The sequence below is a fragment of the Mytilus californianus genome, unplaced genomic scaffold (assembly GCF_021869535.1).
Source record: "Mytilus californianus isolate M0D057914Y unplaced genomic scaffold, xbMytCali1.0.p SCAF_3, whole genome shotgun sequence".
NCBI classification, from domain to species: Eukaryota; Metazoa; Mollusca; class Bivalvia; order Mytilida; family Mytilidae; genus Mytilus; species Mytilus californianus.
In genome coordinates, this window is record NW_026262679.1 from 109,332,761 (window position 1) to 109,356,224 (window position 23,464).

At 32.1% G+C, this 23,464-nt stretch overlaps 2 long non-coding RNA genes across 2 annotated transcripts; both read right to left on the bottom strand.

Annotated features, from left to right (window-relative positions):
* Positions 1-6,868: 6,868 nt before the first annotated feature.
* On the bottom strand, positions 6,869-12,795 carry LOC127735763 (uncharacterized). The gene is made up of 3 exons (XR_007998587.1): positions 12,604-12,795; positions 10,690-10,881; positions 6,869-7,135 (listed from the first exon to the last, which is right to left on the bottom strand). It is a non-coding gene; the product is annotated as an uncharacterized LOC127735763 (long non-coding RNA).
* LOC127735762 (uncharacterized) lies at positions 9,163-9,979 on the bottom strand. Its single transcript, XR_007998586.1, has 2 exons — positions 9,937-9,979; positions 9,163-9,619 (listed from the first exon to the last, which is right to left on the bottom strand). It is a non-coding gene; the product is annotated as an uncharacterized LOC127735762 (long non-coding RNA).
* Positions 12,796-23,464: the final 10,669 nt, after the last annotated feature.

A 23,464-nucleotide genomic window follows, 5' to 3' on the forward strand; every position in this document is an offset into this window, starting at 1 on the left:
TTCTTTTTTGTTATAGAAAATTCATCCTCATATAGTTGGTGCTGCCAAGTTTGGACAAGATGAAGTATATAGGACATGGAAAACCTTTGCAGTTAAGCAGAGGTACATTGTAATTAATTTTGTTATGCTCTTCATGATGGCATATATCATTGTTTACCACTAGCCCTCTAGATCTGTCTGTCTGATGTCCACACGTCATACAAAAACTTTCATAAAATTTCATGACGTTAATGAAATATTTTAATTGGTGGAAGAAAGTTCCCTTTCAAAATTTGGGTTTATAAAGTAATGAGTTGCCAATGGGATAACTACCCACCATAGTCCAAATGACATGGAACTAGAGATCATGTACAGCCTTCAACACTTAGCAAATCCCATACAATAAAGTCAGCTATAAAAGGCTTGGATTTATAAAATGTGAAATAATTTAAACGAAAAAAACATGACACTCTTATTTAAGTCAAAACAGTAAACAAAAAACCAATATGATGGACAGCAACCAAATATAGCCACTTTATTTACATCTGCCATGTAGCCACTTCATTTTAGCAGATAGTTTAAAATTTTACAACACATTGTACAAGGAAAATATTTTCTTGGCTTCTATGAAAAGGAATGATTTAATATTTGGTCTTTTGCTTGATAATGTTGAGTTGTAGTGAATATGCAATTTTTAAATCTCCCATGAAGCCTCTTCCTGTTTGCCAATGGTTTGACATTTTACAACACTCATTGTACAAAGAAAATTTTGTCAAAGTTTTCTTGGCTCCTATTGAAGGGAATGATTTTAGTATTTCGTCTGCAGCTTGATGATGTTAAGTTGTAGCGTGTTCAGATTTTTTACATCTACCGTGTAGCCACTTCTGTTTGCTGATAGTTTGTTGTACAAGGAAAATTTTCGTCGAAGTTTTTTTTGCATCAACGAAAGGGAATGATCAGATATGTTCCAGTATACATTTTACCTCAATTAATTAAATGCAGCCAAGCAGGTCCAGACCCGGTATTGGTATTGTGACAGTTTGTTCTTATGTTATGTCCTAGATTAGGGGAGGGTTGAGCTCTCACAAATATGTTACACCCCACCACATTCTTTATGTGCCTGTCCAAAGTCAAGTGCCTGTGGTACAGTGGTTGTCGTTGGTTCATGTCTGTCATATTTGATTTGGTAAACTGTTTTGTTATAAATCAGATTTAGTTTTCTCGTCTAAATTGTTTCACATTTTTCATGTCGGCGCCTTTTATAGCTGACCATATGATCTGGGTTTTGCTCATTGTTGAATCAATAATGGCTTACTATCACTTCTTTTTAACTCTGGTGGATAGTTGTCTCTTTAGCAATCATACCACATTTACTAATTTTTATTTGATTATGGATTTTTTGCAATTTTTGCTATTATCTTGAAAACGATAATAAATAAAGAGGAACATTAAAAAAAAGCAAAATTATCAGCAGTACTGGATCTTCAAAGTTCAAAGTGGCTGATGAAATCATCAGTTATTGCTTTTGAATGAAGATTTTTACATTTATTTGTGTTTTATTGTGGAAAATATATTTGATAGAGAGAAACTGTAAGTGTTAATAGCAAAGAGAGAATATGTTAGTGTTGATAGCAAAGAGAGAAACATCATCAGCAGGACAAGATCTGCAAATATGTCAACATGACTGAACACATCAATTGACTCCTTAATGGCTTTAGTGCCCTTGAGTAATAAATTTTACCCATTTTGGGGTTTTTGTTGTTCCATAAACTTGGTAGGTAGAGAAAAATTAAAATAACAAAAACTATCAGCTAAAAAAGATCTACAAGTAAGTCAATCTGACTGAAATCATAAAAGTTATTACCTGATTTTTACATATTTTGCGTTTTTGCTGGAAACTATCAGAAATATTCTCATTGCAATTTATCAGTTTAATGCAAAAATTCCAGGTGAGCCATACAGGATTCTGGCAGCCTGTAGTTCAAAAATTAACTATAGACAACTATTTATCTGTCCTTTTAAATGCTTTGAAAAAGAATGTAAAACAGGAAGAATAATCATAGAGAAGTTTTAATTGACCTTTCTTCAAATAACAGAAACATTTTCAACTTATAGCTTTCAATTGAGTATGAACAGAAAAGAAAACCTAAGTGATGAACATTCACAATGACAGTACTGTCTAATGGTTGAGTGCAATTTTCAAACTTTAAACAAATACATATTTATTTTCATTGGCTATTATTAGTTGTTATTTTCTAGTCTTCCACTATACTTTGTGAAAACAGACATCAGTAGCTGTTATGATGAAATATTACAGCAAAAACTGTTCTGCATTGTGAAGAATATTTTCAATGATGTAAGTATAATGTTGAAGATGAGTAATCCTTCCAAATTTGCACCTGATTATAGGATTGGTATGACTTTTTTTTCACACACATCAAATCATCAATAGTCTTCATATGAATGGAAGTCCAGGTCTTCTAGTCATACTCTCTGATGCTATGTTCTCAGGTTGTGGTTGAGTTTTATCCCAATTAAAGTAGGTCATATGGGATCCATCATCAAACGTCCAAGCCAGGTTTCCACTGATACTATTGGTCCCCTGTATCCATATATGTAACCCTGAACCATATTTTTCTACTGTAAAAGAGATAACCTACCATTTAAATGCAGAAAATAAATTGTAAGGGTAAACTGACCAAAGATTGTCAGTAAAACAGTTGTGAAATTAAAATATAACAGATCTACTTTTTATTCATAATTTCTTACTGAAGGTCAGTAATTTTCAGTTTTCTGTCTTCAGCATATGTTAAGTAATCCTTTCTGGCTCTTTTTTTCCCTGGATTTTTCTTGAAACATCATACAGAAGCATAGATTTTCCACAGTTTTATATATTTTTAAATTACAGAAATTTATGATTGCATTAAGACAATATCTACAAAAAACACAAACGTCACCCAAATCATCAGTCAACTCCTTTTAGGAGTTCTTGCCCTTAAATGATGATTTTTACCATGTTTTCGCCTATTACCTAGAAGACTATAATAGATAGAAAACTATAAAAAACAAAAATGATTAGCAGGACTAGAAATATAAATACGTCAACATTGCTGAAATTGTTAGTAAACTAATTTTAGGAGTTTTTGCCCTTTAATCATGTTAATGATGATTTTTGCCATCTTTTTTTCATTTTGGGCAAAAAATTATAGAAAATAGAGAGAAAATGTAAGCAGTTAAAATGAAAACTTTAACAAGAACTGTAACTTTTAAATTTGAATTGGACTTTGAACTCAGAATCTAATTTGATCTTAAAACGGATTTAGATTTGAATCGTTGATTGCATGTATTAAAATTTAAGTTTTAACAGGTGTTCACTTTCTGAAATCAGAAACGGTGTGGCCAAGAGGGTTTTCAAAAAATATCAAAATAAAAAACTTAAAAAAAAAAAAAAAACCATTTTGAAATTTTAGAGATATGGATTTTTTAAACAAAATATTAAAATTTGATGAACTTTAAAACCATTTTGAAATTTTGGATATTTGATATACTTTTTGTTAAAAGTTGAAAAATTTGAATGTGCTTTAAACATAAACTTTATTACTGAGAAATGCATTGAACATCCAGGTCATTTTGAAAAAAACACTGGTCAGTTTTATAAAAATAAAAAGATGTGGTATGATTGCCAATGAGACAACTTGCTACCAGAGACCAAATGACATAGATGTTTCTTTACTATCTGGACTAGGAGTTATTACCTTTGATGGCTAATTTTTAACTATTTGGCATTTTTGCTGGAAACTATTGGAAATATTCTCATTGCAATCAGTTTGATGCAAAAATTCCAGGTGACGACATTAGTCCAGATAGTATAGAAAAATTCAAGAGTGTAAATGGTAAATATTTAGGACAAGGATTTTGTCACAGGGTAATGATTGATGTTCACCTCACATACTTATATTAATTCTGCTCAATAAGTTGCTTTTTGTTTTGTTAAGAAATTGTTTTATACTTTCTACTTAAAGGAAAAAAATAAATTTCATGACATAAAATAATTTTAAATTCATAAAATTTGTAATTAAGAGCACAATCTCAAAACTAATCATTTTAGAGGTGCTGTAGAGAGAAGTGTAAATTTGTACTTTAGTAGAATTTTTTTTTTACTCACCATCTTTTGTGTTATAAAATTTCCAGCCAGATTCAGATTGACATGGTGTCTTGTCCTAGAATGATATCGGATGTAGGATGCATTTCTGCTGGTTCTCATTGAAATAAAGACACACATTTTGAATGTTCTGCACATATCTGAAGCTAAAAAGGGTTTCTATATTAACAGAATTTCCTACATTTCTTGTAATATCATATGTGTTAAGTTTATTTCTCTGCTTGCTTTGAGAATGAACATTTTTGAGATGACACATTGAAAATAAAATTGAACTTTGGTGGATAGTTGTCTCATTGGCCAATCATACCACATATCCTTATTTTTATATGATAGTGATTTCAGCTTACAATTGAAACACATTTTAAGCAATTCCTGGTTGAATTTCTTTGCATTGTACAGAAGATCTTTTTCATTGATGTTCACAACATACTCATAAATATTTAATGGTTGGATTTGTAACAGCAGTTATGTTCCCACACGAAGACAAAGCTGTGTTAAGAAATTTGTTTGTCAATGTTCTCAATAATGAATAATAGATTACTTTGACATTATGGTGGAATACTTGTTTTTAGACAAGAAATTATAATTCAGTAATTGGTAGCTTTATGAATAATTGTCGTTTCATTATCACTGGAATAAGCTGTACTTCATAAGAATATATTTGATCGAAGCGACACAATTATGGTATATTCAGTAACCTGTATGTTAACCTTTGACATGCTTTTGAACCTTTATAGATTAGTCTTATGTTTACACTGGTGTCATTAGCTAATATAAACAATTTATGTTATTATTATTAATGATCTTTATAGGCCACATCTCATCAATTTGTAGATTCCCGTACACCTTTCACAAAAGAAATTGACTGGTGGGTGGATTTTAGTTTTTACTGCAACTATGAAAAACTGCTCTAATGCCCTGCTTGCATATTCTAAAGCATCTGATTTAGACCCATCTGTCAGAGGGGTTTATAACCTCTAGGTTTGATTGGCAATAAAATATAGCTTGCTAATGTGGGGGGTCTGTTTGGGTGTGCAAGATGTAAAAATCATGTCTGTTTAGAATGGAGAAGTTAAAATTCCATGTTTCGTGTAGGAGGAGAGCCATGCTCTTTGACCATTAAAGAACCCTTGAAAAAGTAAAATAACAAAAATACTGAACTCCGAGGAAAATTTTAAACGGAAAGTCCTTAAGCAAATGGCAAACTCAAAACCTCAAACACATCAAACAATTGGATCAGAACTGTCATATTCCTGACTTTATAGAAAATGGTGGATTAAACCTGGTTTTATAGCTAGCTAAACCTCTAACTTGTATGACAGTCGCATAAAATTCCATTATATTGACAACGATGTGTGAACAAAACAAACAGACATAATAGGTAAACATGTCAATAAAAAGAATACAGCAGTCAACATTGTGTTATAATCTAAATCACTATAAAAACAAACAAATATGTCATCAAAGACAAACAAAAAGGCATATAGACAAAGCACATTAGCAAAAACGAAAGACAAGTATACAAAAATTTACCATAGCACAACAACACAATGACGGGATGTACAAGTACCGAGCCACTTCAAATGGATCACTACAAAAACAAGCAAATATGTCAACAAAGACAAACACAAAGTCATATAGACAAAGCACATTTGCAAAAACGAAAGACAAGAATACAAAAATTTACCATTGCACAACAACACAATGCAACATTCATCTCCGAGAGGAATATTTCTGACCTGTTGCAAGCAAAAAATCTGCCCCTATCAAACTTGCCCTTCAAGTGGCAGTCAAAATTTTCTGCCCTGCTTCCAGGTGGACCTACTTTGTAGAACCTACCTTTTGCATTAATTTGTATATTGATTCTCATCCTGAATAATTCATATGTGCCACTTAATGTTAAGCAAGTAACAATAAGATATTGGATCACCTAGTAAGCATGTGATTGTTTTCTTTATGGACTTGTGCTCTATTTTGTAATGGTCCATTGACAAAAGCTGTTGACAAATTCTGGAAATTTCACAGATGCACCACCATGGTTTAAAGTCTCAGTCAGAACTCTATAAGACTACATTGCCTGAATGTGCCCAGCTGTGGCTAGTGACACATTTCCTTGAAAACAGAAACCAGAATTCAACCAAACCATTTTCCCACGTTAGGGGAGGGTTGGTGCCTTCAAACATGTTTATACCTGCCACATTCTTTATGTGCCTGTCCCAAGATGGGAGCCTGTAGTTCAGTGGTTGTTGTTGGTTCATGTCTGTAAAGTTTTTTTTTGGAAATTGTTTTGTTATAAATTAGTGTGTTAGTTTTTGTAATTGAATTGTTTCATATTTTTCATGTCAGGGCCTTTTATAGCTGACTATACGGTATGGGTTTTTATCATTGTTGAAGGCAATACAGTTGCCTATTATTGCTTACATCCACTTCATTTGAACTTTGGCGGATAGTTGTCTCATTGGCAATCATACCACATTGTATTTTTATATTGCACAAATTCTTCTTCAGGACTTCTCTTGCTATATTAATTTTTGAGTTATTTTGGGTGTTACCCATACCAAAAACATGGACTAAGCAATTTCAGCCTGATATATCAGTTTGTTTATCCATTACATCTTGAAAATGGCAGGACATATCTAACCAAACTTGTGTCCATCTATAACACAACATTTTTCAAAAGCGAAAGAATTTTTTTTCAGAAAAATTTAACATAAAACCAGTGTCATCATGAATTATTTTAGTTTTATTATCTCTTTTCGCATAAAAACAAGCATCCGAAATTTGTATTTAGATAGAAGTCATGCCAGGTTCCAGCTGGTCTAGCAATTGCCATCACACTCTCTGATGCTTTGTTATCTGGTTGTGGAATTGTGTAAGTTTTATCCCAATTAAAGTAGGTCATAGGGGATCCATCATCAAATGTCCAAGCTAGGTTTCCACTGATACTATTGGTTCCCTGTATACATATATGTAACCCTGAACCATATTTTTCTACTGTAAAAGAGATAAACCACCATTTAAATGCAGAAAATAAATTGTAAGGTTAAATAAACCAAAGATTGTCAGTAGAAGTGTTCTAAATAAAAATTCTGGAAAATTTCTGATCTATTTTCTTTGTCAAAATTACTTGCTGAAGGTCAGTAATATAACTCTCTTCTGTCTAAAAGGGTTTACTCCAAGGCTTCCAAAACGGTCATATATTCCGGACATTTGTATAATGTCCGGTAAAAGTCCGGCTGGGCAAAGCATGAAACGGTCATCTTCTTTTAAGTTTTCAAGGCTTTCTTAAGAGACGGTCATTTTAACATAATTCGCGATCTTTTTGACCCAACGTTTTGCCTTTAACAGCCACACATTTCCGGTCATAAAAGTGACATGATCATTAAGTACTATCAAAACAACCCCTACTTCAATACCTTCTCATTTTAATCAAGGCTAATTAGTTGTCGAACAGCTGAAATTTACCTGTTCAGGTGACAGGTAAACTATTTTGAACCGGACATTGATCGGTCTATTCAAAGTTATTTTCTTACATTTCAGCGGTTTGCATCTAACTAATTTAGTCAAAAAGATTTAAATTATCAGAAATACGTTTACAAATATGATATGATGAAAAAATTAAAAAGGTGAAAATAAAAAATCGTCATAACCACGTTGTTTGATCAGAGACATGTCTCTGTTTGAACTAGTACACGTGTGCGCAGGTGTGAAATTTAGTTATGCATCCTAATTTCCTAAAAAAAATGCTTAAATTGTCATTGATACCTTTCTCTCACGTTTATTTCGAATATTTTCTTGAAGAAATAACGTAGAAAGAGCTACGTACACTCATTCATGCTTTGCAAACGTACACGGAATTTACGTATCCGTCTCTGGTCCATGTTTTACCGTTGTCAAGATAACATCCGGTATAAGATTTTAACGAATGTAAAGTTTTTGACAACGTTATTTTGCACAAATAAAGAGTCTAAGGCAAATATAAGTACGCTGATGTTGCACACTTCGAATGATGCACTGCCAATTTAACAGTTTACGTCAGAACTTCGAATTTGAATCAAATAAAGTTTAATATCGTTTTTTTTTAATGTCAATCATTGATATGGCCAACTCAGCAACTGAATACCATAATTGCCTTTTGTTTATTTACTCTTAAGGGATTAAAATCGGGATAATATTTAAAATGTCCGGCTGGCTAAAAATAATTTTGGAAGCCCTGGTTTACTCAACATTGACCTCATTTTAATGGTTCATTGATCATCATTTAAGTTTTCATGAAAACATTGTGTTCTCAGTTACTATAACTTTAAAGTCAACTATATTTGTTGTGTACAATCATTGAAAGGTGTGCCATTCATCTGACAGAGTTAATTTGATCTTTATCTCATTTTCATGAATCTTGATAATGTTAGAAATTTTTTCCCCAAATTATGTTGCTATTCAGATGACAAAATGAAGGTTTAGGAGATATGGTTGATTGATTAGGAAAGGGCACTCTATGTCATTTTTAGTTCAGTTTCTTGTGAACCATTCAACCAATAGTTTTCAAAATTTAACATGTTGTTTTTTTCAAATATATACTTTCATATCATACATAGCTGAACAACTATTGGACTTTATAAAGAAAGTATTATTATCAATTATCATAAGCTTTCTGCTATTGTCAGTTAATTTAAAGAACTGTGTTTTAATTCAGACCTACCATAATCAGTTACTGTAAATTCAGAAATTATTGCATGCATTTATTATTGCGATTTTTCAAAAATTGACAAGAATGCGAGTTCAATTATTGCAATTTTAGAAAAATTTACATACAGATCTATGGTTTAGTTATCAAAATGCGAGTTCTTATTATTGCAATACTCACCATACTTGCCAACCTCTGACAATGAGAAATCATGTCATGACATGACATGACATGACAAAAAGCGTGTGAAAACGCATGACGTAGATGCAGACTTTTTAATATGAACAATGTTCATAATTTCACATTATATGCAAATTTGTTAATATAAAAAACAATATTCAACTGTAAACTTTTATTGTATTCAACAGTGGTCTGTTTTGCTGCTTTTAAAGCAACACCACTAGGCACATAGTCAAAACACCTGCTGGTTTTGTTACATTTACATGTTGTACTTGATAACAAGGCACACAATATATCATTGTTGAGTTCTGATCAGAATTCAGTGTAAATTTCTTTATAATTGAAAATGATCTCTCACAGTCAGAATTGATATTTGGCTGAACTAAAATAGCTTCATGAAGCTTTAAAAGAGTGTCATAATGTTTTTTGCCATCTATAATGTCATCTATGATCTCTGACATTGCTCCCAACAAACTATACAATATATGTTGCTATTGCCTGGTCAAAACTGGGTAGTTCATCAGAAGACAGCTAATACTATGAGAACTGATCCAACAGTTCCGTGATATTTCCATCCCCAATGGCCTGTGGAAATCTGTTGGCTACATTTGAAACTGAAAAAGAAAAATATTTTATAATTGTTAAATGCTTAATCAAATAGCTATGTATTTAAGTTCTCCTCTCATATGTATTGTTATGATTGCAACATAGAGTGCACAATGCGTTACTCATCCCTCGATGATTTAAACTCGAACTCCCAAATATAATTTATAAATTTTGAATCTTGGTACGTACACATCGTTTTTGCTTAGAAATCGGCTCTTTAGACGACGGTACAGGTCCTGAAAGCTACGTCGTTCTGTGGACATTTCCTCTAAGTGAATTTGAAAGAAAGTCCCAAAATCGTAAAAACCAATCACAAACTACTTACCTTAAGAGCTTTTGCTGTTCGTCCATATAGAAAAATAAACAATGGCCACCGAAAAATTACTTCGAAATTTCGGTATTTATCGTGTTATAATGAAAAAACCAGAGAATCGCGATATCACTAACAACCAAAAAATCAAAACAACGAAAAAGCGTGTAATTTTGGTAAAGTGGTGAAAAGTGTTTACACGCCATGTGATAAAATCCTCGCGTGTAAACCGTTGAAAAAGCGTGTATTACACGCGAATATCATGTCAGTTGGCAACTATGATACTCACGGAGTCGCATTATTCGCATTAATAAAAACCTTGCAATAATTCCTGAATTTACAGTATTATGGATTCATTATGCATGGGATATAAATTTTTGTGTATTCCATGGGTATAAGTAAACCATGTATTTAGATGTTCAAATGAGTATAAATTTTTGTGTATTCCATGGGTATAAGTAAACCATGTAAATAGATGTTCAAATGAGTATAAATTTTTGTGTATTCCATGGGTATAAGTAAACCATGTATTTAGATGTTCAACGAAGTGTAAATTTTCTTGAGGTTTGTATGTAGACTTAAGCAAAATCACAAAATCATAATTTTATCTCATCCAAGAAAATAATTTTCCATGAAAATAAATGTATCCACAGTACTTGCATTATGGTCTCTATTACAATTTGTCAACCTCTTAATCGTTCTGAGTAAAAATATTAGTCATAAATTTAACAGTTACAATCAAAGATCAGTCATTTAATGAAGACCTACCATAGTCAGTAACTTCCAGTACGTAGCTATTCTTCTCAGCAGAATCGATCCTTATCAGTTCTAGTCCATCAGAGAAACACGTTGGTTTGACTATACCATTGTAATCCATTTTTACTGTATCATGTATTTTGTAACATAAATCTAAATATCTGTAGTATGTTAAACCGTTTGATGATGGACATCTTCCTGAAGCTTTTGAAATATATGTAGATTTAATGTGAAATTTCCAAATGAATTCAGTGATGGAAGTTAATTGTTTCGCTGTGATTTCCTGTTAGGCTACTATGTTATTGTTAGTAGATTCCCAACATGTATATTTTAGTCTAATTTAGAGACAAATACAGTAAATGAGTATTTACTAAGTAAGTAAGTGAGTAAGTAAGTAAATAGTTCATTATAGTGTCACAATCTAATATACAGTAAGCCATCATACACATTATGTGAAGAAAAACTTTGAAAATCTTATTAAATTCCTGCCTTCAAGACATATGAAGCACTTTCATCCTTCACAAAATAGAATAATATGCTATAAAGAATTAAACCATTATTAGAATGGTGGTCATATATTTTTCTGATTTTATTAGGCATCAGGATATACTGTGGCTTCACTATTATTCATTGGATATTTGTGGGTACAGGTGAACCAAGAAATTTAAATTTTGAACTTCTATAGGCTTTAATACAGACTTTGGCAAAACCATGAAATTAAATAATCATGAAAATGCAAGTTTTACTCAATCCATGAAAAAATGGTAAATGTACCGACAAAATTTAAATAATCCACAGTAATGAATAAACTTAACTTAAGACTAAAAAATATGCCATTTAACTCCATATTCTCTGAGGTTTTTTAATTTGTTGGTTTAAGGATTTATTTTGTGAAAAAGTCGGGTCGGGTGGTCGAAAAAAAAAAGAAGGAAAATATTCTTACAAAACAGAAATATGTATGAATTTGATAAATATTTAAGCTTACTAACAATAGTTTTGGTTTGATTTTCTTCCTTTTTAGTTCCAAACATTATTGCTTAGATGTTTTAAACATACTATGCATACCATCAGGTCACAAGTTTGTGAAAAGGGAGTATGTCCACTGACAAACAGGAAATGAATGGTCATTTCACGAAAGAAAAAAACCCAAAAAACCAGCTACTCATTGCTTTTTATCAACTTTCAGGAAACATAGTGAATAATGAGCTTTTAGTACAAAATAATGTGTGATGAAAGTTGCAAACATGTCACACAAAAATTTCACTCTACCATCCATGACTAAGTAGAAGCATCCAATGGAAAAACGAGGATATCGTTTTCATTCGTTAGTAGGCAATTTCGCCTTTGATATCCAAATGGATGAACATTTTTTTTCAATATATAAACAAAAAAATTCAAAATTGTTTGTGGATATCTGTTACTTTTGAATTGATGTCTTTCACGTTTGGACGGGTCCATTTCATCTATGAGATTAAAAATCTTACAGAATTATACAAAAAAAGGAAAATGAACTGATTTTTATGGGGATTTAACATCAGTTTTGTTTCGCAAAATTATTTGTGTAAACTACATTTCGAGGTCAGTTTTGATTGTCTGTATTAAGGCACACAAACACTACGGATTATTTAAGATTTTTATTCTTTTAGAAATGTTTTAACATGCTTAAATAATGCATTTAATTTCAGGATAAAGTTGCTATGCAGATATTTTAATATTTCAGGGACAATGTATTTGTTATTGTCGGAGGGAATAAAAAAGTAAGAAATGTCAATTTTATTTTTTCTTCTGAAAATTGGAAAAATAGGGGAGGTGGATCTGTAAACCAACAAATTAAAAAACCATGGCCTAATGGGCAAAAAAAATTGTAACCAAAAACAAATAACAAGGTACATACATATTTTCAATAGTAGAAAAGTATCAACTCACCATCTTTTGTGTTGTAAAATTTCCAGCCAGATTCAGATTGACATGGTGTCTTGTTCCAGAACGATATCGGATGTAGGATGCATTTCTGCTGGTTCTCATTGAAGAAAAATGACACACATTTAGAATTTTCAATACATTTCTGAAAACACCAAAAAAGGTTTTCTATTTTAATATAATTCCCTATATTTCCTGTAATTTCATACTTGTTATCAAAGCTTAATTCACTGTGTGCTTTGAGCATAAACTTTGAGAAGACACATAAAAAATTAATGATAAAAATTAACAGTATGCATGTCAGTTTCATAGTATTATTGGTAGACTTTTTTTTTGTTGTGAACAGAAGATCTATATATATAACGGTACTGGTAATTATTTTTGATACTTCAACTCCATGAATATTTGTGAAAAAGTACAATTAAACAAGGATTAGAACAGTTATAGAATTCTTCAAATTAGGTCCAGTTTATTTTAAAACTTTGTTTACTTTTCTTCATTTGTTTGCAGTGTAAACATTATATTTGTAACAGCAGTGGGGTTCCCAACTGCCCACACTAAGACAAAGCTTTGTTAAAAAATTCATTTGTCAATGTTTTTGATAATAAATAGTTGACTACTTTTCTGGTGGTATACTGTAATAATATTATTATTAATTACGGTAGTAAAGTGAATAAGCTAGTTCAATATCACAGGAAATTTGAAGCTATATGAAATGATATTGATACTTTTATGCTTGATCTAAATGGTCCAAGAACACAATTGATTTGTAGTGCATTTCTTTTAAACAGTAAAAGCAAATTAAAATAATATCCACCTGCACTTTCTCAATAAGATTTTAAAGTGTAGTGAACTACTTTTGGGACAAACTATTTCAAAATTATGGAAAACTTCAGCTCAAAATATGGACAATTTTATTTTAAGGAGGGTCTTTGATATAATTTAACAGATTCACTATTTTACCTTAAAAAAAAATAAGTGTAATTTTATCCCTCTACTTGCTATTTATTGCATGAAACATGAAGAAATGAATTAAGGAGGATAATGAGAAAAAATTTGCAGGTAATACACTGTCCACACTAGGGACCATTTATTTGTAGGCAACTGAAACTAAAACGGTAATTGTCTTTTCTTGTCAACAATTGCCACTTACTAACAAACATGTGAAGCCACATTTCTGATCTCTTTTTGTACATGTAATGATGACTCGTGATAACTCAATCCCTATGAAACAGAGCCTGAGCTGATACTTTAAATAAAGGGAATAAGCAAAACAAAGGTCTTTGGATTAACTATAAGGTAACTTTGACTGTAATATTTCTATTGTTATGGTTCTCTTGTAGAATAATGTTGGCTGGATACCTCACAATAATAGGTATAAACTTTCATTCCTGAAATTGAGCGTATGAGCCAGACGACCAATGTAGGCTGTCAGAGCCTCTAATTTGTTTAGTATTTTTTCTGATTTGTATAAATAAATTATGCCAGTTTCATCTGTTTCAGCCAGAGATAGTGGAAGATGATTTTATCATACGAAGATACGTGAAGATAGTAAATGAAGGGGGAGTTGTAAAGAGAAAGTTTGTTAGGAAGGCTTTCCAGCTAGGAGACTATAGGTCAGACTTTTTGAAGTTCCTAAGACATCAGAATCAAGAAGACAACTCTCATGATATTGTCTTTGTTGACCAGGTGGGTACGCCAAATTTAAAAGATGTTATATTCTTACTGCTGCTGACAATTGCTAATTGACAAGTTCAGTTTTTAACCAAAACATTATCTTAAATAATTGTTTGTGGAGTTTATACCTGCCTCTATCCTCTAAAGTGGTAAATGGAATATCCACTCAACATCAACAGTTTTCAAGGTTAAAAAAAAATATTTTTCAGAATTTTTCTGGACATACAAATGGGGTACATATGATTATGTTTTTGATTGCATATTATCATAATTTTGTTTCATGAACTATGCACAAAATGACAAATAGATTCACATACTCAGATTTAGTCAATTTCTTGCCCTTGTCAATTCATCTCTTAGTTCTTTTTGTTTGTATGGTCTAGATCTAAGCTGCTACAAATCATAGAGGAAAGCTCATTTGTCAGTTTATGCATTAGATTTAGATACCAAGGTCGACAATAAAGAAAGGTGACTTTGACATTCATTTTATTAATTAATGACTTGGTTAAGTTTTGCATTAAGTGTAAAATTTTGCTTTAAAAAAATGTTGTATTTCAAGCTTATCTATAGGTAGAGATTTTTTAAAAATCATTTAGATTAATCCTTATAATGTAAGATCCATGGAAAAAATATTCTGATGGTTTCTATCTAATTCATCAGTAACTCAAAAAGTAAAACTGTCACTATAGGTCCCATTTAAATATGGGATTTAGTAAGTTCTAGTCATCATTGTGAAACCAGTAACATTTTTTGTCTTCAAACTGAGGGCTCAAAGATAAAAAAAGGAATTGTAACCTAAAGTATTTTATTCAAAATTGTATGTTTTAGGTTGTGACCCAGCAAGAAACCAGAGAATGGTTACTTAAACAACTTCATTGTCATATTTTCCACAATATCATTAAGGTAAAATTACCAAGTATAAGTTGAGTGTGGCTAACCATTTAGCTAGGGTTTTGTTTAGAGTTGAACTTTGAGTTAGGCTTAGAGTTATGCTTAGAATAAGAGTTTAAGTTAAATTTCGAGTTAGAAATAATTTTTGTCTTGCCTTGATGGAATTCCATGGAGATTATTTGGCCCCACCCCCTCATTCATGGTCTATTGACTTTGAAACTTTTACTTAGTTTACATGTTTTAGTTAGTGATTAGGTCAGTTTAACTAGTTTAACTACTAGTGGTAGGTCAATGATATTTGGTATGCAGCTGTATTAGCATTGGCATATCTCATTTCCATGGAGGTTGTTTGGCCCTGTACCTTCAGTCATGGTTCATTGAAAGTCTTTCAATATTTTGCATAACTTACATGTTAAAGGAATGCTATTTTAATTTCAACATTTGTATTTTACTATCAAAATAACTAAAAGGCGAGACATATCTCTCTGTGTTAACAGTTTTATGATATCTAGAAATGATACCAACTACTTATACCGTTTAAAGTTTTTATTTGAAGTTATGGTCAATTCTATTGAAGAAGAAAGACTTTTTACCTTTAAAGATGATGTCTATTTGACAGATTGGGAAGACGTACTATAAGCAAACTAAAGGAATCAGTCAAGGATCCGTTATATCAACCCTTCTGTGTAACATCTACTATGGTGAAATGGAGAGACAGTTTCCTATCTGTGAAGGGGAACTGATGATGAGGATAGTGGATGATGCATTGTTTGTAACTCCATCAAAGGAGAGGGCTTTCAGTTATTGTCACAAAATGATAAATGGTAAGTTTTTAAGACAAGGGAAATAGTTGTCAAACAAGAGAGAATGGTTAATATTTCAATATGTTGTTTGTATTACATAAAACTGTATATAATCAATTATTTGGATTTATTCAAACAGAATTTTTTTTCAAGGTGTCTGGACCTCTAACCTTTCAACAAAGTGCTTTTTATTTAAACAAAAAGAGTATTGTTGATTATTGGATTAAATTAAAAGCTATTAAGATTGAAGGAGAAATTCGAATGTACGATAAGGCCACTTTTTTGGTCCCTTGAATTCGAAAATCAAAAATAATCAGAATCTATCAAAATAACATCCTTCAGATGTTCACTAGACATACAGCTGTCATACATTAGTATTTATATATTCGAATTTTGTCTTACATGTTGGCATTAGAGCTTCAAACTAATTACATTTAGTCAAAAACTGCAAAAATAGCTTCATTTTCAGATCTTGTCATTGATATTTTGATATCAGCAACAGCTTTACCCAAAAAGATATTTTGCTACAAATGTATTTTACAAAGATGTTAGCATGTGTAAAATATCTTTTTGGGTAAGGCTGTTGATCAAACGTGTTTTGACAAAAAACTATGTTAAATGGCAATTTTTGGTCAAATATGAAATTTCTACATGTTTATGATGTTTTAGTTAGATCACAAGTGACCTCTCTGAACTAAAGTGTGGATTATATTAACCTAATAGAAAAACAAAGGATATGGGGTATCCATCCATGACACAAAATCAGTAAAAATAAAATAAAATGAACATTATTTTGAAAGGCTTAAATGAATTTACTATTTTTTACAATTTCAGGAGCCAAATAAGGAAAGAATATTGGGTTTTCTACACATTGATATCACAAAATATCAGTCATGATTTACAATGTAAACCTTTTTGGTGAGTGAAGACTGAGATCAAGCAAAAAAGCTTCACATTTTGTTGAGCAGCTAATATTTTACGATATCTATACTTAGAAAACTTGATAATCTGTTTATCGTTCTATTACTGGTCTTTCCCCCCTCCCTTAGACATATGTATGCTTGACGAAAGTAAGTGTAATAACATCTCACGCATTGTGTCTTCACTGATTACTTCTCATACATTGTGATGCTGTTTTTAGCCATGATACAAGAATTAGGTATACAAAGCAACTGAGCAGGGTGAAGGGAAGGACAATAATGGCTCTTATCATACCTCCTTCTTTAAGTAAATCTAAGATAAAAATTTCCTTAATTAAGCTGATCACTTAAGCTTCAGCAGTCTGTTTCACAAAAAAACTTACGACTAAGATAAATCGTAAGTCATGAACAATTCAGTATACTTACGACCAATCTTAGTCGTAAGGTTCTTTGTGAAATCGACTCCAGAATCTGATGTAGCAGCATACAATGTTATATGTAGCTTTAATATCTGAATCACCGTAATTGGTGGAACTGAACCTTAAATATTCATTATCGTCCAGATTTATTATAATACACTTCAAGCATATACATGTTGTTGGTTGCATCTTGTTGTAAATGTATAGTTGCTGAAATAAATATTGCTTGTGAAGCAAACTTGAGTAAAATTTACCTTTAGTTATCTAAATTTTAGTGTTGTGTATGCACAATTTTGATTTCAATAGCTATTCTTCTTCTCTTTTAGTACCATAGATATTAGTTTAAGTGTTTTAGAATAATTCTAGTGTACAGCATTACAAAATATAAAGAACTTATCCTATTACTTTTGTAAATTCATAAAAACAAGTTCATGGATATCATTTAGCCACAGTAGAAGTCATCAGTAATCTTGAAGAATATTTTTAAGTATGAATATTTCTTTTGTAGGAATACCAGATTTTAACTTTTCAATCAACAAAACTAAAGTCCAAACAAATTTCAATGTTTCTGAGTTCGCAGACGGGATAACAGTACTGCAAAATACAGGTATTTCATGTGGTTATTTAAAATAAGAACAACTCATTTACACAAAAATCATTTTTGACTGCTTATTTTTAATTGTTTCGAAGAATGCAAATGGAGAGTTTTTACGGATATTAATAGATTAAACTGAACATTTATTGAGAAAGCAATGAAACAACACAAATTAGCCAATATAGACAAGTTATCCAAAAATTAAGCTTTGCTATATAATAATCCCACTCTAGAAGAGAATTTAAGATGGCCGCCCAAGTAGTCAACTGAGTTTTGGGCTCTGCAGTTTTTGGTCTATTTTGTGTCATTTTTGACAGAACTAATGCATGATATTCATATCAGGATGTTCAGAGTGATTATCTCTACACAGTGATGTAACTTTTGTTGAGAAAATTTGGTTTCTGAGCTTTGGAAATTTTGAAGAAAGATTTTTCAAAAGTGTAGTGAGAACATTTCAGTAGTACTGGTCACAATTTGTAGTCTTCTTTTTACTTGTCTGGAGTATATTTGGGATTAGATTTGTGAGTTCTTTTTACTTTAACAATGCCAGGTGATAACTCAAACAACAGTGATAAAAAAGGTGACAAAAAAATGTTCAAACTACAAACATTGCTGGCAGCTAAAAAAGGTAGTGACAAAGGAAATCCAGCTAAAAGAACTCATACAGATGTTTCAATCAATAGTCGTGCAGATATGACAATTTAATTGTCAAATCTCCACCATGATTTAGACAGTATAAAGGAAAGCCTGGAGGGTGTTGTTAAACGAACAGACCTTGACAACGCATTGAACAGCATTGTAAAAAAAGATGATTTAGAAACAATAGTGACCTCAATTGTCACTAAATTGGTTGACAGCATGAAGAAAGAAATAGAAGGTAACTTAAAAGATAAGATGAATAAGCAGACAAAAGCTGTTGAAAAGCTGCCAAAAGAGAATGAAGGCTAAAGAGAGATGATTGTTAGTCAAAGAAAAATGATCCTTGAACTTCAGACAAATGTAAAAGATAATGGAGTTATAGCCAAACAAGCATTACAAATGTCTAACCAGCAGTATAGCAGAAAGTTCAACATAAAAGTGATGAACTTCCAAGAAAACAAGGATGAAAATTTGAGAGAGATCTTTAAAAATAAACTCGTTATAAACACTTTGAAGATTACCATTCCACCTGAGGAAATCCTAGCTATTCAAAGGATACCAGGTAAACAAGGAGAACATAGACCACTTATTATAAAACTCCTCAACTCTGAAGTAAGATACAGCATTATGAAAGAAAAGAAAAAACATGCCTAAACAATGTACTTTTAGATTAATTGATGATATTACAAAATGCAACATGGAACAGATTACAAGACTCCGTGATAGTGGTAAACTTGATAGTGCTTGGTACTATAACTTGCTGTATATAGAAAAAATGAATCAGGTAGACGTTTAAAATTTGATATTTATGATGATATTGATAAGTGACTGAAGTAGCTTCAAAATGTCAATTGGTAACAAACTGAGGAACTTATTTTTGTATGACTGATAAAGATTCACCTGAAATTTATTTGTCTTGATTTATAATATTTTACTAACACACAAAAAAATACCAGTATTTATGGGAATTGTACACTATAATTTTCATTATTATTAAGTCTCCCAAACGAAGTTTGGGAAGACTTATTGTTTTTGCTCAGTTCTTATTATTATTATTATTCTTCTTCTTCTTCTTCTTCTTCCGCCGCTTTTAAATTTGAACTTGTCTGCAACCGTTCTCCAAAATCGCTTGTCAGATTAACTTAGGGTTTCACAATATGTTAGACTAACATGTCTAGTTGTGCAATCAGGGTTTTGTTTGTGCAATGGGGTTTATAAAGGGGTACTTTGAGGGGCAAAAAGAAAAGAGGGTTTTACTAGAGAACCCTATGGGATTTTATTTTTAAAAATTTTCAGATGATTATAAATTGAAAACCGTTTGTGATAAACACAATCTTTTTAATTGAAAATGTTCTAAATGATAAAGCCCATTAAATGAAATACAGGGTTAGTCCCCAGGGGTCACCCCCACCCCCTGCCATTTAAGAAAGTTCCAATACCTTGCAAGTGGTCAAGATCCCCACCCCTAAACCATATATATTTTGGTTTGTCATGCTAAGATGGTTTGAATGATATACAGGGTTAGTCCCCAGGGGTCATCCCGACCCTCTGCCATTTGAGAAAGTTATAATATCTTGTAAATGGTCGAGATCCCCACCACTAAACCATATATATTCTGGTTTGTCATGATAAAGCACATCAAATGTAATACAGGGTTAGTCCCCAGGGGTCACCCCCACCCCATGCCATTTAAGAAAGTTCTAATATCTTCTAAGTTGTCAAGATCCTCGTCCCTAAACCATATATATTCTGGTTTGTCATGCTAAGATGGTTTGAATGATATACAGGGTTAGTCCCCAGGGGTCATCCCGACCCCCTGCCATTTGAGAAAGTTATAATATCTTGTAAATGGTCGAGATCCCTACCCCTAAACCATATATATTCTTGTTTGTCATGCTAAGATGGTTTGAATGATATACAGGGTAAGTCCCCAGGGGTCATCCCGACCCCCTGCCATTTGAGAAAGTTATAATAGCTTGTAAATGGTTGAGATCCCCACCCCTAAACCATATATATTCTGGTTTGTCATGCTAAGATGGTTTGAATGATATACAGGGTTAGTCCCCAGGGGTCATCCCGACCCCCTGCCATTTGAGAAAGTTCTTATATCTTGTAAATGGTCGAGATCCCCACCCCTAAACCATATATATTCTGGTTTGTCATGATAAAGCACATCAAATGAAATACAGGGTTAGTCCCCAGGGGTCACCCCCACCCCATGCCATTTAAAATAGTTCTAATATCTTGTAAGTGGTCAAGATCCCCACCCCTAAACCATATATATTCTGGTTTGTCATGCTAAGATGTTTTGAATGATATACATGGTTAGTCCCCAGGGGTCATCCTGACCCCCTGCCATTTGAGAAAGTTTTAATATCTTGTAAATGGTTGAGATCCCCACCCCTAAACCATATATATTCCTATTTGTCATGTCTTGAACATTTGAATGACGTATATGGTCAGTCCCCAGGGGTTCCCCCCACCCCCAATGTTCTAATATCTTGTAAATGGTTGAGATCCCCACCCCTAAACCATATATATTCCTGTTCATCATGTAACGAACATTTGAATGACGTATAGGGTCAGTCCCCAGGGGTTCCCCCCACCCCCAATGTTCTAGTATCTTGTAAATGGTCGAGATCCCCACCCCTAAACCATATATATTCTGGTTTGTCATGCCAAGATGATTTGAATGATATACAGGGTTAGTCCCCAGGCATCACTAATGCATATAACTGGACCAAACCAATTTTCACTGGACGTTGCCCAATGTCAGGCGACCCTGGGAATTACGAATTATGGGAGCTTCGTTTGGGAGACTTCGTAACAGCATCCTGTTACAATCATTTCTTGTTATGATTAATATTACCATTAATTTTTTTTTTCCCAACTTAAAATTATCATTATTAAGTATTTTTCATTTTGAAACATTTATGATTAATAGTGACCTCTCATTTATTATCTTTTGGCAAAAAATTAATTCCTTATCTTGACATATTTGTTTAGTTGAGCTTTTTGTTTATCACTTGTATATAATTGGTTTTCAAATGGATTACAATAGAAGAAAATTTTGTTAGTGTGAATAACATGCATTTTGGAAATTATAGTATTTAATGCCATTCAAGCTGCAACACATAAAATAGTACATTTATATTGATGTGGGTTATCTTAACAGCGTAAATGTGAGAGAGAATGATTGTGCAAATGTAGTTTATTTAAGTTTATTTCATTGTATTAGATTGTTTTGCTTGCTCTTGTGTATAGATATTGTATCTCTAGTGTATAGATATTGCATCTCTTGTGTATAGATATTGTATCTCTTGTGTATAGATATTGTATCTCTTGTGTATAGATATTGTATCTCTTGTGTATAGATATTGTATCTCTTGTGTATAGATATTGTATCTCTAGTGTATAGATATTGTATCTATCTCTTGTGTATAGATATTGTATCTCTAGTGTATAGATATTGTATCTCTTGTGTATAGATATTGTATCTCTTGTGTATAGATATTGTATCTCAAGTCAATATAACATAATGGAAAATCATATAAAAATTTTGTCAATGAATGTTAGGGGTCTTTTCTCTAATGCTAAGAAAAGATCTGATGTCTTCAACTGGGCAAAATAAAAAAATAGTTCAATTGTGTGTTTTCAAGAGACACACAGTACTAGAGATATTGAAACTTTATGGGGTGATGAATGGGGTCATCAGTGTTACTTTGATCATGGTGATTGTAGAAGTGCTGGAGTTTGTGTCAGGGGTGGTTATGATTACGAAGTTCATGAATCTCTTATAGACCAGCATGGACGATACATCATATTAGACCTGACTTTATATGACCAAAGATTAACTTTGGTATGTTTATATTGTTATAACACAGATAAACCAGAATTTTTCTGTGATATCCTACATAAAACTGAGATTTTCAAATACAAGTTTCATTTTTTGTGGCGACTGGAATGTAGTACAGGTAATGTAATGTAATACATTACAGAAACCCCAACTCCAAGAAAAAACTTGATGAAATAAAAGAAACACTTTTATTGTTAGACCCTTGGAGGACTTGTTATCCTAGTGATAGAAAATTTAAATGGCGTCAGACATCTCCCATTAAACAAAGCTGTCTTGATTATTATATTGTATCTGAGGACCTTTTTACATTGATGGAATCAACAAAAATTATTCCTGGATACTGGACAGATCACTATGCCATTATATTTACTTTTACAGCATCCTTAGCAGGGCAAAGGTTACTGGAAATTTAATTCTCTGCTTTTAAGAGATTCTGCATAGGTAGAATTAGTTAAAATTTGCATCAGAGATACTGTTTCTGAGTATTTCTCTGGGGGTGATTTAGAAAATATTCTTCATGTTCAGTTATCATGTAGTGATCAGCTATTTTTAGAGATTCTAAAAATGTAGATTAGAAGTCTTACCTTCTCCTACTGTATCAAAAAATCAAGTGAAGAAAAAGAGGTTTTCAAAAGACTGGAGTTAGAAAACAAGTCTTTGGAAAACAGTGTAATTGTAAACCCTTGCAAAATTAATGTGACATCACTCAATAAGAAAAAGTGTGAATTAGAGAAGAGACGGCAGACCCCAGTTGAGGGCCTCATTCTCCGTTTTCATGCAAATTGGCATGAGAATGGAGAAAGATGCACCAACTATTTTTGTAAGTTAGAAAAGAAAGCCTTCTTAAATAAAACCATGACTGAACTCATTGATGACCAAGGAAACCAAATTTCTGATCAATCTAAAATATTGTTTGAACAGGAGCAGTTTTATAGGACACTGTTGATGACAATCGGTTTTTGTCGCAGTATGTGAGACATAGGTATTACTATCTGGCGGCGGCAGTGTAAACTATTTGTATAAAGCTTCATATTTCAGAAGGAAGAAGACCAGGATGCTTCATATCT